Below are 16,170 nucleotides of genomic sequence, written 5' to 3'. Positions count from 1 at the left end.
TTCATCAGATCCAAGTCAAATGCAATGTCTGCTACTACTAAGTGACAGTAGTTAATGTGCTATAATTTGCTGTCATTGCACTTGTGATTGGTTGATTTGGGATTCAGACATACATAGCTGCATTGCGGTACATACTTGGACAGTTAATCAGCCCTCATTGGTTCTAGTTCTAGAAGAAGTATCTATCTGTTTGCTATACTGCTGTGAGTCTGTCTGGGAACATGTGTAAGGTTAATCATTTACATGTGGAAGAAAGATGACTTTATGCTTATAAAATTGTGCACACACACAAACATACAGATATCATGTCATGTCATTTTCAGGCTATACTTGCCTGTGGTGTACAAGAAGTTACTATTGCGGACTGCATTCATGCAGTTCAGACTACATGAATGCAGTGTGAACTGGAGCCATCACTGACAAAATCAAAACGACAGACAGGCTAAACTAATGATATTATTGATATCACAAATGTTATTTTTACAATACATGACACATTATTATTATTTCAAATGAGTAGGAAAAAGCTGAGCTCATAGCAACAGCATATCTCTTGAATCCTGACTGCCAAGCTCTTGTCCAAGTCTGCAGAACATGCTTGTTTTCATGGTTGCGAGTTGAATAGACACCACCTGAACAGAAAAAAATGACCTTGGATTTCAATGTTGAGCCTTTCAATGCAGAAGTGCTACAAACCAAAAGTTTCGAGACCTTAAACAAAGCATGTTCTTTATGGGGCGCCAAATGTAACAGACCTTTTTTCGTGGACAGAATGCCTTCTGTGCTACGAAACGCATAAATTCATTACGAAACCATGTAACACCAACCGCCTTTGGTCCACGAAAAACACAAACGTGTTAGCATTGTGTCCACGAAATATTGAAGAGAGCACATACTTTCGTGCACAGAAAACAAAACGGATAATTCCTTTCTCTCACTGAATTGACCGTTGTGCTTTTCATTTTTTGGACAAAAGGCGGGATGCACTTTTGTCCTTTCGTGCACATCATACTTTCAGTAATATAGCAAAACAGTTAAGTGAACAAAATGAACATTCGATGGCACTGAATGATGATAGTATAGTGCATTCTGCATTTCGTGCCACAACAGCATAAATGCTGGCCTAAGACATCTGTAACGTGGACAGAATTACTTTTGTCTACAAAATGATTTTCTTTTGTCCACATAGTGCGAAGTGCATTCTGCCTTTTGTCCACAAAATGAAAAGCACAAAAGAAAAAAGGTCTGCTACATTTGGCGCCCCATAGTTTTTTACCTCACTACGCATTTCCTGCCATATGTGGGATGGCCGAATGTTAGGAATGTAACTGCTGCTTCCTGGGCTGGCCACCAGACGTCCACATAATTTCCTGCATTGTCTATGTCTCATTCAGGTAATGTCTCTCTCCTGTGTATGATTATTGTTTACACCTGTGCTCTCTGGTATCAACACCCTTTGTTCATATCTTTACTCAGTCTTAAGCTGCCATGCCTTTGTGTGGGTGTGTTTATGTTTACTCTTGCCTAAGCCTGTTTTCTATTGTTGGAATTTGGTGAAATTGCTTCAATATTAATGTATTTGCAAGCTAACTAATAAAAATAATTAACACAAAGAACTTTAGTCTGGACCTTGGTTGAAGGAGAGAGAAAAGACTGTTTATTGATGGTCTTCAATACAGCAAGGCTTCACAGGCGATGGTCAGCTCAGCAGAGTTTCAGATGTTATACTCACAAAGTCGTGTGCTCACAGTTTCACACCTTACATACTCCTCAACCCTCTCATGGTCCTGTTTCTATCTCCCCCCGAGGGCAACCCAACAGCAACCTCCTAAATAGTTAGAATTGCTTACATAAGCTTGGCAGGGTGTTTGGGTTTGCTTGACCCTGCCATGGCATGGGCACTGGTGCCTAATTGAAAAAACATTCCCTGAAAGGTATCCTTGGATTGATAGTGAGTACATGCTGACCTGACTCCTCTCTGTCACAGACAATGACAGGGGGGCAGACATGGGAGACCAGCTTGTGGGGTACAACCAAGTGGCGTGCATCTATATCACCCAGGACAGGCCATAGGTCACACACAAAGAGTGGACCAAAGCCTAAAATATGAGGTAAAAGACCAGAGGTCACACGCAGAGAGTGAACCTGAGCCCAGGGTATGAGGTAAAGAACCAGTATATCAAAGATCACAGTTGTGTTCGTTATATACTGGACATGTGCAACACTGCAACACTGTTTTCTTCAAAAATATTTCCACAGGAATGTCCATTTACATGCTATAAGAGTCTTTGCAGTAGTTTAAAAAACACATACAAGAACATCAATCACAGATTTATGCCAATACATCATCCTCAACATTTTCTGTTGGCTGAGTTTAAAAGTCAAATACCCCACATTGCTGAACTCAAGAACGCGGTGAAGTGGCATAAGAAGTTTACCTAAGATGCGCGTAAGTGGTATGAACAGCTGTTCAAAACTGCTTGCGTGGGTGCTGTCTTCGAGATAAATGTATTATTTGAATAACTGATGTGCTTCCGAATTAAGAAAAATGAACACTGATTTCATTATATACTATATGCTATATAGTCATTATATAATTTACGCCATAATACTAAAGTCATTGATACTGCTACAAAAAAGACATACCATAAAAATAGACAGATACAATTTTGCTAAGTTACTGAGTCCTGTAAAAGACAGTGATGCTGCGTAATTATTTTGAAAACCCACTGATTAGATCGAGGTGCTTCCGGGGGTTTGACATAGTCTAATTAGAATATAAGCGTAAACAGCTCAAACTATTGCGTTACAGAATTCAGGTTCTGTAGGGGGTTCATCATCACTGCCGTGATACCCGAGGCTGACATGTTAACAGTCAAGCTAAAGTCGTCTAATCGTGCCTATGTGGTGTCATGAAACAGTCAAGAACGGTCTTCTCGTTAGTCTACCGCTTTATTGACGCAGCAGTGAGATCGGAGGTAAAGTGTCGTGACACCGCCGAGTCTGTTTTAGTACTGTCTCATGTCCAGGTACTGGAAGATGAAGTGTCATGACACAGTCAGGATTCGCTTGTAGTATGCCACTGACACAACTGTGGGGCCTTTACTGTGACATGACACAGTAAAGGTTCTGTGATGTATTATTCATTTTAGTAATGTATTATACATTTGGGTTGTGCCGTATTTTTGGAGACTGTGGACAGAGGAATGTTGGGATAGCTCGTTGGGGAAGCTGACAATGGCTGCATCCGAATACTCAGTATGCACTAACGTCGGTTAAGAACGTACTACCCGACTGTAGTACATTCTATGGGTCTGCGAGCGAGTAGTAAGGACACAATTCGGACGTACTCCGCCGCCATCTTACCTGTCCTTTGACCCGGATGTTTACCTGTTTTAAAAATCAGACTGCTTTACGTAGCTGACTGTTAATCTGGGACAAAACGAAAAGATAACGTTACGTAACAAACCAATTTATTTGTTAGCTTAACCAAGTTGACTACACCTCCAACGATCTTATGAGCGTTTTGGATATGGATACAGTACGTTTTATCACTCCTGACATAACGAGTAAACAACAAAAGGTTTAAACAACCAGGAACAGATCAGTTTGCAGTAGTGATGGGCGGACCAAGCCTTGTGAGGCTTTTGAAGCTTCTTCCTGATTGTGCTGAAAAAAGATCCGAAGCTTCGAACGAAGCATCAAAGACAGACACAGTGACATCTGGTGGTTTGCAGAAATTACAGCAGCCATGAGCTCGACACTCCGGAGGAAGACTGCACACAACACCTGGTTGATTGCAGTTTCTGAACGTTATGTACTGTGAAAGCCTAAGAACGCGATGTGTCTTCAGACTGATCTTCGATCACTCATTAAAGTCTTGCAAGAAATGTATGTTGCTACATGTCTCTATTTGCTACAATACAATTATGTTTAAATGCGTTGTCCTTGAATTATAGTTGCCATGACAGCATACAGTATAGCTACCATCGATACTTGTGATGACCGAGGCTTCATGCCTATCGACTCAGGTTGGGCATGGGCCCACCTAAGTGATTTGACCTAGGCTAAAGAAACAAATTAAATATTAAAATATTTTTAAACATATAATTGTGGCTACAATGTCTGAACATTACAATTAATGGATAACAGGTCGAAATGTTCCCACTAGTGATGGCACCAAAGCTCGCTTCACCTTCGCAAAGCATACTGGTTCGAAACAGTGTGTTGAAGCTTGTATCAAATTGCCATTTCCATGTGACTGATGACGTCCGAAGCTTCGTACATCACTGAGTGATTCGAAGTTTTGGCGCTATCCCATACCCATTAACTATAAAACAATGGAGAGAGAACCGGTAGGGTTTCGGTGTTTCATAGTGAGCCGAGATAAATTGATATGTAAAATATGGAGATGACAAGTAGAAAGCGTTGATCGCGAGTGTGGGAACATTCGACTCGGTGTCGAACGTCCCAACACTAGTTTGCAGTGTGTCCGTCAACTTCGGCTTAATGAAAAGCCAGTAACTAGAACATTTCACGTTTTTAATAGTAATTATTAGTTAATCAATTTCAGTGTAGTTACTCAGTTGTCCTTTTTACATCAGAAATCATTGGGGAATTCTTCGGGTATTCGGACTCCAGCTGACTTATGGGATAGCGTAGTGTAGTAGCCTACGTACTTCAAAATTTCAACGGTTATAGTATGTCATCCGGGTACCATTCTGCGTCACACTGGTGAAATTCCCCGTTCGTTTTAGTCATAGACATTTTTTAAAACGCACTTTTAAAGTACTTCTAGTGATTTATGCCTTACCATCGATTTCCGGATTATATATCGTGAACCCAACTTGCGACTTATATTGTTTATTTTAATTGTTTCGAGTTAAATTTTACGTAATTAATTTTTTTTTTTATCTTATATGCGAGTACAACCACGGGCTAAAAACTACACGTCCCATGAAACCACGGAGCGTTCATTCCCGCTCTCCGGCCTTGATTGGGGGGAGGGGTGGGGCCTTGCTAGCTAGAGTGTGGCTAATCATCGCTATCAGCTAACGCTATAGCAGCTAACTTGCAAGCTGGTCTTTAGCAGTCATCAATGCAATAGCATTGCATAGCAATAGCAAGCTCATGGCTAGCAGCAATGTTGTCGCTAGGCCATATTCTCCTATTCTTTAAGGATGAGACACGAAGTTTTCAGCGGGGCGAAAACCATTATAAATCAGGGCATGTGGAGGAATTCAGTTGTTTTGAGTTCCATATCACCGGTTTAGTCAGCGCAAGTATGAGGGATAAGATCTACAGGGTGTCAGTGAGTGCAGGCCAGTGTAACGTTAAGTAGCATAGCTAACCAGCTAGCTAACTAGCAAAGTCAGGTTACCACATCATCACCCATCGAGCTTGCTAAGTGGACTGATTGTTAGCCCACGACTTTGAATGATGAAAAACACCCGAAGCCTTTGAGACATATCTATAGAGTCAGAAGCACCTTGATGTTTAAGCAAAAAGATAATTCTGCTTACACGTATAGATTTGGACACTCGACTTGAGTGAAAATGCTACATTTGATAGACGTCTCTCTGAAGGTGTGCTTACAGAGATAACCTTCACGGTTCCAATAATACTATGCAGTGGGGCATTTTGGAAACCTGAAATTCCCAGCTCCTGAAATGAATCCGAACTTGAGTAAAGATAGATAGTGTGCGAAGCCCACTGTAATTTTCCATAGGGAATTTACTTCCAACACCAGCGAAGAACCAGTGATGACGTACCCGCCTCGGTACTCTCTTTCCTTAATGCAAACACCACACTGAGGGTTACGGCCAATGCCATTCATATTTCAACAAGCGGTCTGTCTCCTCCTTTTTAATGTCTCTGACACACCTCTCCCTCTCAAATTCAAATGAGCTTTATTGGTATGACAAAAACTTCATTTGTATTGCCAAAGCATTTCTACATACATAAAAACAAACAAACAACGAATACAGAAGTGTGTCCGTGTTTATTCTTCAAGTGTTTTAGTGATGGAGTGACTCTCTTTCTCTGTGGCAGGCATCCACATACCTAGCTGCGACTCTGGCACTATCTTGTTTCTTGCCTAGTAATATTCTTAGAATCTTACTGTCCTCAAACTTTTCAAAGTCTGGGTAGATTGTTTTGTATTCAGGAAAGAATTCCTTCCGGATATCTTTGAATTCGCAGCATTAACTCAAGAAGTGGAGCTCTGTTTCTATCATGCACTGGCTGCAATGGGTACATAGTCTCTCTTCTGTGGGCAGCCAGGTTTGCCAGTGTCTGCCTCTTTCAATAGCCAGGTTATGGTTGCTTAGTCTATACCTGGTCAAGGTTTTCCTTTGTTTTGTATTAGACACTATGGACAGGTAGTCAGCGACAGTGTATTCTCTGTTTAGGGCCAAATAGCATTGAAGTTTACTTTGACTTTTTGTTGTTTCAATCCAATATGTCAGATAGTTTTCTTTTTGTGTTTTTATAATTTGGTTAGGTTGAATTGTTTGTGCAAGGGTGGCATGGTCCTGAGGCTGATTGTTAGTTGTATTAGTCTGGTTATTCTTAGTCGTATTAGTCTGTGTGAGTCTCAAGACTAGCTGGCAGAGGGGACTTATTTTTGTGCTCATCTCTTGGCTTTTCAGGGCTTTAAAACTATAAGCATTGGGGTCACTTGATTTGAGATGTTTCCAGAATTTGATGGCTCATTTCTCAATTTTAATTGATAGGGGATATTGGCCTAATTCAGCCCTGCATGCATTGTTAGCTGTGCTCCTCTGTAGTTTGAGGATACACTTACAGAACTCTGCATGCAGGGTTTCAACTGGGTGTTTGTCCCATTTTTCAAACCCATTGTACATGAGTGGACCCCACACTTCACTGCCGTATAATACAATTGGTTCTATGACTGATTGGAAAATGTTGAGCCAGATTCTAATTGGTATGTCAAATTGGATAGATTTTTTAATTGCATAGAAAGCCCTCTTTCTCTTTCTTTCTCTTTCAAGTCATTCACGGACAGGTTAAAGTTACCAGTTGTAGTAATCTTCAGCCCAAGGTATGTGTAATTTTTTGCATGTTCAATTGTATTTGAACAAAGGGTGAATTTTTTTCCCTGACATCTGGATTTTTTCTGAAATGTTAGTATTTTTGTTTTTTGGGGGTTAATAGTCTGACAGAATTTGTGCAAGAGATTTAGGTTCTGCTGTAGACCCTCTTCTGATGAAGACAGCAGGACCAAGTCGTCTGCAAAAAAAAGGAATTTAATTTCGGAGTCATTTAATGAGAGACCAGGTACTGCTGACTGCTCGAGTCTTTTTGCCAATTCATTAATATAAATATTGAAGAAGGTCGGTGATAGTGGGCAGCCCTGTCTCACACCCCTTTCTTGAGTGAAGAATTCTGTTTGTTTGCCAATTTTAATTGCACATTTGTTGTTTGAGTACATTGATTTTATTATGTTATATGTTTTTCCCCCTACACCAGTTTCAATAAGTTTAAAGAATAATCCAAGTTGAACAGTTTTAGAAGAGCCATACGGAGATTATGGCTTACGTTTTTGAGCATTTTGTTGAGAATGCCATCAGGCCTGCTTGCCTTTTTTGGTTGCAGGTCTTGGATTTTTTCTAATAATTCTTTTTCTGTTACTAGGTAATCTAAAGTGTTTTGATATTCCTTAATTGTCTTTTCCATATTGATCATTTTTTCATATATTTGCGTTTGTCCTGAGTTCATGTTATGTTTACCATACAAGTTTTCAAAGTGGCCTTTCCATATTTCTCCATTTTGTATGGCGAGTTCCTCATGTCACTTTTTATTCAGTGTATTCCAATTATTCCAGAAGTTGTTTGAGTTTATAGATTCTTGTACACCCTGTGTAAATCAGGGTCGTTGGGTTGTCTGTGCTTTTGGTTTGATAATAGCCTAAGGTTATTTCTCATAATTTGCAATTCCTATCAAACCATTTTTCCATTTCTTGGCTATTCTTATGAGTTCTTTTTGTTGTTTCAAGAAAAATTGATGCCAAGTAATGGAAAATGGTATTTAGGTTTTTGACAGCATGATTTACGCCTTCTTTACTATGGGGGTAAGTATTAATCAAAAAGTTTTCTATCAGTGAACTGACTTGGGGTTGGCAGATTGCTCTCAGGTAGTTTTCTTTGTTGTTTTCGGCCCATCTGTATTTTTCTCTGATGTTATAGAGCTTTCTGGGCCTTGTGAGTGTGTTAGTATTTTTTGTTATTTTAAAATAAACAGTAATTTGACTATGGTCTGATAGAGGTGTTAGTGGTTTGACCATGAATGCGTTGACAGTGAATGGGTCCAGATCTGTTATCATATAATCGACTGTTGAGCAGCCAAGTGATGAGCTGTAGGTATATCTCCCAAAGGAGTCCCCTTGCACCCTGCCATTGAACAGGTACAGACCGAGGCTTTTGCAGAGCTCAATGAGTGATTTGCCGCTTTTGTTTATAAGTTTGTCAGAGGTATTACGGGCAAAGTTGACCAGGTCTTGTGGATAACTGCTGCCAAATATGTGGCTGTTGCCTTCATCTGAATTGTAGTCAGGTAGGGATCCTGTCCTTGCATTTCAGTCTCTGCAGATCAACACTTTTCCCTGGGCCTGGAAGTGGTTGATCTGACTGTGGAGATTATCAAAGATCTCCTCATTGTAGTAGGGAGATTCAGAGGGGGGAATGTACAGAGCACAGAGGAATATGTCATTTTCTGTCTGTGTTAGTTTTTTGTCGATTTTTAGCCAGATATGTGATTCTTCTTTTTTGATTGTAGTGAGGTATTTCGCTATTTCTATTTTGAACCAAATAATTATGCCCCCTGAATCTCTTCCACGTGTGACCTTTGGATGTTTCTTGGATGAAATTGCTACTTCGCAGTATCCTGTGGAACAGAGAGTCACTTCACCAGTTCTATACCATGTCTCTTGAAGGATTATTATATCCATGTTATTCCTAAACTCCAGGGCTTTAGTTTTATAACCAAAGCTGGATGAATGAATGACCTGGATATTCCACGCTGTAACAGTTAAAGATTTCATTATATACAAGGATTTAACAAAATTTAACAAGCTTCAGGAACTCTACAATGAACAAAACCTATATTGGATTCTTTCTTTAAAATTGTTTTTTTAATTAATATTTTCACTATTTTATTGTGTCATTATTATACCTTTGTATTGGACAAAATCTGAATTATTGTAATCAGTCATCATGAGTTACTCACAACTAGTCCATCAGTCGTGTGCATATGATGCCAAGTAGGTCTCTGATCTCTGCCAGTTTAATATTGCTGGTGCTGTTTGTTTTACTAAGCACTGCAGCGGAGCTAGGCTGCCTCTGCTGCTCCGGCTTGCCAAGAGGTGTCTTGAGGGCTGGTTGCCGGCCTGCCAGGGGGCTGGGGTGGTTACCTTGGCGTCCTGATGTTGGTGGATGCTGGTGTACTTGATGCAGATGATGTTGAGGATAGCCAATATGATGCTGGTGTGCTGGCGTGGGGTGCCTGTTCGGGCGCGTGGGGTGCCTCTGATGCCTTGTAGGGCATCTCTCTCTCTCTCTCTCTCTCGCTGTCAGGGCTCAGGCAGGGACTCAGGCGCGGACCACAGGAGCTTCGGGTTCCAAGCGTCTTTAATGGAATCGTCAGGCAGAATCGCTAATCAGAAAACGGGCAGGGTCGAAAACCAGAAGGCAGTCCGTGGACAGAGCGAGGATCGGGAAACTGGAGCAGGCAAGGTCAGGAACCGGACAAACAGGCAATCAGGCGAACGAGACAAGGAGGCAGGCAAAAACGAGGTCTGGGTACGAGCAGGGTCAAAAAACGAGAAACAGGCAGACAGAAGCAAAACGCAAACGGCGGGGACGAAACAGGCGAAAAACACTGTGACGAACTAGCAACAGGACAGGGAAAAGCAGGGAAGATATAGGGCAGGGCAGACGAGGGAATGGGAAGCAGGTGTGCAGGCAATCAGGCGGGCGGAGACCGGGCGGGGAGCGGGGCAGGACTAAAACACAAGGAAAACAAAAGCACATGGGCAAGGAAAAACAAAAACACAACAGCTAAGGAGGCGGAGCACTGACAGTACCCCCCCCTCTACGGACGCCCCCAGGCGTCCTAGCGGGTGCGCCAGGATGCCGGCGGTGGAAGTCCCTGATGAGGGCAGGATCCAGGATGTCCCTGGCAGAGACCCAACACCTCTCCTCGGGGCTGTAGCCCTCCCAGTCCACCAGGTACTGGAATCCACGTCCCCGGCGCCGAACCTTTAGCAGACGGCGCACGGTGTAAACCTCCGTTCCGTCGATCAGGCGAGGCGGCGGAGGAGCCCTCAGAGCCGGGCAGAGGGGGCTACTGACGACAGGCTTGGAGACATGGAAGATGGGGTGGATACGACGGAGCGAGAGCGGGAGCTTGAGCCGAACCGCTACGGGACCAATCACCTTGGCAATAGGAAAGGGGCCGATGTAGCGAGGTGTGAGCTTGCGGGAATCCGTCCTGAGGGGAAGATCCCTAGTGGAAAGCCACACCCGCTGACCCAAGCGATAGCGGGGGGCTCTGGAACGGTGGCGATCGGCGAGCCGCTTAACCTGCGCTGAGGAGCGAAGCAGGGCGAGCCGTGCACGTCTCCAGGTGCGGCGACATCGCCGGATGAAGGCAGCTGCCGAGGGGACGCCGACTTCCTCCTCCTGGGCTGGGAACAGGGGGGGCTGGTAACCTAGACAGCACTGGAAAGGGGACAGTCCCGACAATGATGAGGGCAGGGAGTTAATGGCATATTCTACCCAGGGCAGTTGCTGGCTCCATGCTGACGGCTCCTGGGAGGTGAGACACCGCGGTACGGTCTCCAATTGCTGGTTCGCCCGCTTGGACTGGCCGTTGGACTGGGGGTGGAACCCAGACGACAAACTGACCGTGGCGCCCAGCAGCCTGCAAAAAGCCCTCCAGAAGTGAGAGGTGAACTGGGGGCCCCGGTCGGACACCACGTCTGTGGGCAGCCCATGTAGCCGGAACATGTGGTGTATAAGCATTTGGGCTGTTTCTCTGGCAGAGGGGACTTTGGGGAGTGGGACGAAGTGGATGGACTTGGAAAACCGATCTACGATGGTGAGGATGGTGGTGTTACTGTCAGATGAGGGCAGACCGGTGACGAAATCCAGAGCGATGTGGGACCAGGGTCGTCGGGGAACTGGCAGGGGTTGCAGCAGGCCAGCGGGCGGCTGGTTAGATGTCTTGTTTCAGGCGCAGACCGAGCAGGCAGAAACGAAGCTGCGGACGTCCTCTTTCATGGTGGGCCACCAGAACCGCCGACTGATGAATGCCGCCGTACGTCTGGCACCGGGATGGCAGGCGAGTCTGGACGAGTGCCCCCATTGCAGGACCTGAGAGCGGACAGAACGAGGAACAAAAAGGCGATTAGGGGGGCAGGAGCTAGGACCTGGTTCGGTCCGGAGAGCGGCGTGGACGATGTTCTCGATGTCCCATTGTGCCGCTGCAACCAAGCATCGGGCAGGTAATATGGTGCTGGGTTCCGGGGTCTCGTCTGCTGGCGCGAACTGGCGAGACAGGGCGTTGGGTTTCCCATTCTTGGTTCCCGGTCGGTAGGACAGAGTAAAGTCGAACCGGGAAAAAAGCAGAGACCAGCGGGCCTGTCGGGGGTTCAGACACTTAGCCGACCTGATATACTCCAAGTTTTTATGATCGGTCCATACCAGGAACGGCGTCTTTGCCCCCTCCAGCCAATGCCTCCACTCCTCCAGCACCAGTTTAACTGCTAGTAGCTCCCGATCGCCGATGTCGTAATTGCGCTCCGTGGGCGAGAGGCGATGGGAGAAGTAAGCGCAGGGGTGGAGTTTGCTGTCGGTGGCCGAGCGCTGTGACAGAACTGCCCCCACTCCCACGTCTGAGGCGTCCACCTCCACGATGAACTGCCAGGCAGGATCGGGCTGGGTCAGAATGGGCGCTGAAGTGAAGCGGCCCTTCAGGTTGCGGAACGCCTCCTCCGCTCCCGGGGACCAGGTAAATGCCCTGTTGACAGATGTCAAAGCAGTGAGGGGAGCCGCTATCGTACTGTAATTCCGAATGAAGCGGCGATAAAAGTTACCAAAGTCGAGGAAGCGCTGCAGCTCTCGACGGGAAGTGGGGCGAGGCCACTCCTCTACAGCTCGCACCTTCTGCTGGTCCATTTGGATGTTACCCGCTGTGATCACGAAACCCAGGAAAGAGACAGTGTCCCGATGAAATTCGCATTTCTCTGCCTTGACATACAGGTGGTTCTCCAGCAGGCGCTGGAGAACCCGACGGACATGCTGGACGTGTTCGGGCAAGGAACGGGAGAAGATGACTATGTCGTCCAGGTAAACGAACACATACTGGTTCAGCATGTCGCGGAGGACATCATGTCATTACCAGTGACTGGAAAACAGCTGGGGCATTAGTTAACCCGAACGGCATGACCAAATATTCATAGTGCCCGGAAGGAGTGTTGAAGGCAGTCTTCCACTCGTCTCCCTCACGGATACGGATCAGGTGGTAGCGTTGCGGAGGTCGAGTTTAGTAAAGATGGTGGCCCCTTGCAGCGACTCGAAAGCAGTGGACAGGAGCGGTAGTGGGTAGCGATTCTTGACGGTGATGGCGTTGAGACCACGGTAATCAATGCAGGGACGGAGGGAGCCGTCCTTCTTCCCTACGAAGAAAAATCCAGCCCCGGCAGGCGAGGAGGACGGGCGGATGATCCCGGCAGCTAAAGACTCCCGGATGTAGCGATCCATGGCCTCCCTCTCTGGCGGGGACAGGGAGTACAGGCCCCCCCTTGGGGGTGAAGAGCCGGGCAGGAGGTCGATCGCACAGTCGTAGGGGCGATGCGGAGGAAGCGAGGTGGCGCGGGACTTACTGAAAACCGGCTTCAAGTCCAGGTACTCTGGCGGCACTGCCGACAGATCCGGGAATTCCTCGGGCGAGGGAGCGACTAGCGACACAGGAGCCAGAGCATCGCGAAGACAGTGGGAGTGGCAGAATGGGCTCCAGCCCAGAATCTTGTTGCCCTGCCAGTCAACGTGGGGGTTGTGCCGAGCTAGCCAGGGATGGCCCAGGACCACGGAAGCTTGTGGGGTGTCTAATATGTGTAGAACAATTTCCTCGCGATGGTTGCCGGAGATGAGGAAGCTCACAGGAGGGGTGGCATGAGTGATGCGGACCAGCGGGGCCCCGGTGATGGCGTGGGCTTCTAGCAGCGAGCGCAGCGGGACACGGGGCAGCTGCAATTGGGCCGCCAGGCCGGCATCGATGAAACTCCCGTCAGCCCCCGAATCGAGTAGCACCGAGACGGCGTGGGGCTGACCCCCGATGAGCAGAGTGGCCGAAAAAAGAGGGCGGACTTCAGGGGACTGGCTTAAGGGGGTCATGCTCACCTGTACTCCCCTTGCTACCGGACAGGTCGCCACGAAATGCCCTGACTGCCCGCAGTACAGGCAGGCCCCGGCGCTGATTCTCCGGCAGGGGACAGGCGCTCGGCAGGGGACATCTACGGTTTTGTATTTCTCTGTAACATAGCACAGTGTTAACAATGTTACTTATAACATTCTTCCTCAGCCCTGGAACTCAAACTATTTTCTGATGCCCCAAAAATATATTTTTAAATAATTAAGTTAATGTCATAAACGTGCGACGACTAGTAGATTAATGGCTTGAACTAATGACTCCTAGTCGACTAGGAAAATCTTTGGTCGGGGGCAGCCCTAGAGAAAACCGCCTGAACTTTATGACCCTTACATGAAAAAGGAGGGTCTAGCAAGATGGACTGAGGGTTCAAGATAAGGACTGTTCTGTTTGGGACTGTTCTGTCTCAAATAAAAAAAGGGTTTATGTGGAGCACATTAAAGGGACTGGGACACTTGTTTGTTCTTGTTTTTTTTTAAAAAAAAAGATAGTACACCCTTGTTGAAAGTACTTATTTGTTATGTTGTTGTGTTGATTGTTATATCAGAAAAAGGGCACAGGGATTTTGAGTTATGGTTTGATGTAACTGAATACTACCTTTATTTAAAGGGGGGCGATGTGATGTATTATACATTTGAGTTTTGGTATTTTGGAACCTGGGTTGTGCTGTATTTTTGAGACTGTGGACAGATGATTGTTGCTGTATAAACACATATTTTCATGTTTTGTGCTGTTTGAGGTGAAATTGATGACAAAAGCCTCTTACTGCAAGGCTTGTATATTAAAAACACAAACGTACACAGGGACCTTAAATAAATACATTCATACACACACATTCAAGCCAAGGTTCTGAAAACTGCTTATTCACAGCATTCCAGAAATCTTATAAACCAGGGGTGTCAAATGCAAACTTACTGAGGGCCATGCTGAGGGTTGTGACTAAAATCAGGGGCCAGGCATTTATTACAATGATTATTTTTTATTGAAGAAATATAAGTAGGCTAGTGACTGTATTAAATAAAAAAAATATTGCATGCATGCACAGTTCAAATATTATGGTTTTTCCATGTTTGTGAGTAGTTCTTACCAGCAAAACTTATTAATAAAGCAAAATAGTATATATCAAGTGCTGAACAATGTTTTTGTATAAAATGATAACTGCACAATTAAACAAAGCATATTTGCATCACAATAGCCTACTTTTGTCTGTAACAAAATAACAAACATCCCAAAAATCATGGTACTTTTGTCTTTAATGCCAGGTTCAGACTACACGTTTTTTTGTCTTTCACGACAGTCACCATATCAGACTAGGCAGTCATAGTGCCATAAAATCTTGCCTCGTCTTGGTCGGGAGACTGGCAACACTAAAAGTTTGACCCCAACCAACCATCGTTCACATCCTTGCATGTCGTCGGGGAGGTGGGTCAAGAATGTGCCAATCATGGCTACAGAAGCGCTATGTGTATTGTATACTCACTCTGGTAAATGAAGATACAAAGATATATTTTAGTATATCAGGTGGTTTCACAATCACTATAACTGAAATCAATAAAATGGTAAATACAGCTCCAGTTCTTGTCATTGACCACTGCCTGAAATGACAGCATATGCATTCAGTTTACATACAAAAGTCACATAGCCCTAGGGCAGGGCTTCTCAAAGTCCGGACCTCGATCCACATCCAGACCGACTCAGTCCATACCTTGTGTTATGAATACAATAATACGTTATTAAGTGTAACGTGTTCTATTTTGAAATAAATTTTCTATTGATCAATAAATTGTTAGTGACGTTGAATATAGCTACAGTGTAGCTGGAGACCATTGACAGCGATCCTGTCCCCAGTTGAATGTGGCTTTAATGTGGCTTATTTCCCTATCGTTGACATCATTGTCATGGCGACGTTAACTGCTGGAGAGTGTTGTGTGTTGTTGCTGCTGAGTTCATGCATTAACGTTACACCAGAGAATTTGCTATCAGCTCCCAAATCGCAGATACAGAATTTGCCTCGTCGTCCCTAGTAGGCCAATACGATTTCTACAACTAGTGTAAATGTAGTTGTAAGTTTAACAAATATGATAATAATAATACTGATTAGGCTACTGTTATTACTTTAACTCCATGCAACTCACAGTTAGGCTACTGTAACACTTTATGTGTAACCACAATTAAAATAATATTACCTACGTTTAACAATAATATACTGTTACTATTCCTAATTTCCATGTTTGCAGAGAGCACTCTGTCATCCTATTGGTCAACTTCGGAAACACGTCGTGGGAGATTCTCAAAAATTCTGACATGTTAGACTTTTCGTTGGGGTGTCGTGGGGCGTCCCAGACGCCACATCGCTGTTCGTCGATTATGTCACATTACAAGACCCATTCATCATTCGGCGTCGTTCCCGATGTTCACATTCGGGCCTGACACTGCTTTGTTGGCTACGACAAAATTGTGTCAAAACCAGGCTGAAATCGTGTAGTATGAACCCAGCATAAGTCAGAGGTCAGCTCATCCACCCGACTAGCCACAGTATTTTGGGAGATGCTGATATTCGCAAATGCCTGCTTCTTGTCGGGGCATACATCATCACCTTTTCAAAGCAACTTTCAAATATGGCTGCAAGCAGCAATGAGGGGGCCAAGCAGCGAAGTAGGCCAGAGTTGCCATGGCAATGTGATGTTATTACGTCAGGTATAACTATAAGCATTCACAAGC

The sequence above is a fragment of the Megalops cyprinoides genome, chromosome 6 (assembly GCF_013368585.1).
Source record: "Megalops cyprinoides isolate fMegCyp1 chromosome 6, fMegCyp1.pri, whole genome shotgun sequence".
Lineage (NCBI taxonomy): Eukaryota > Metazoa > Chordata > Actinopteri > Elopiformes > Megalopidae > Megalops > Megalops cyprinoides.
This window is presented reverse-complemented; position numbering follows the sequence as displayed.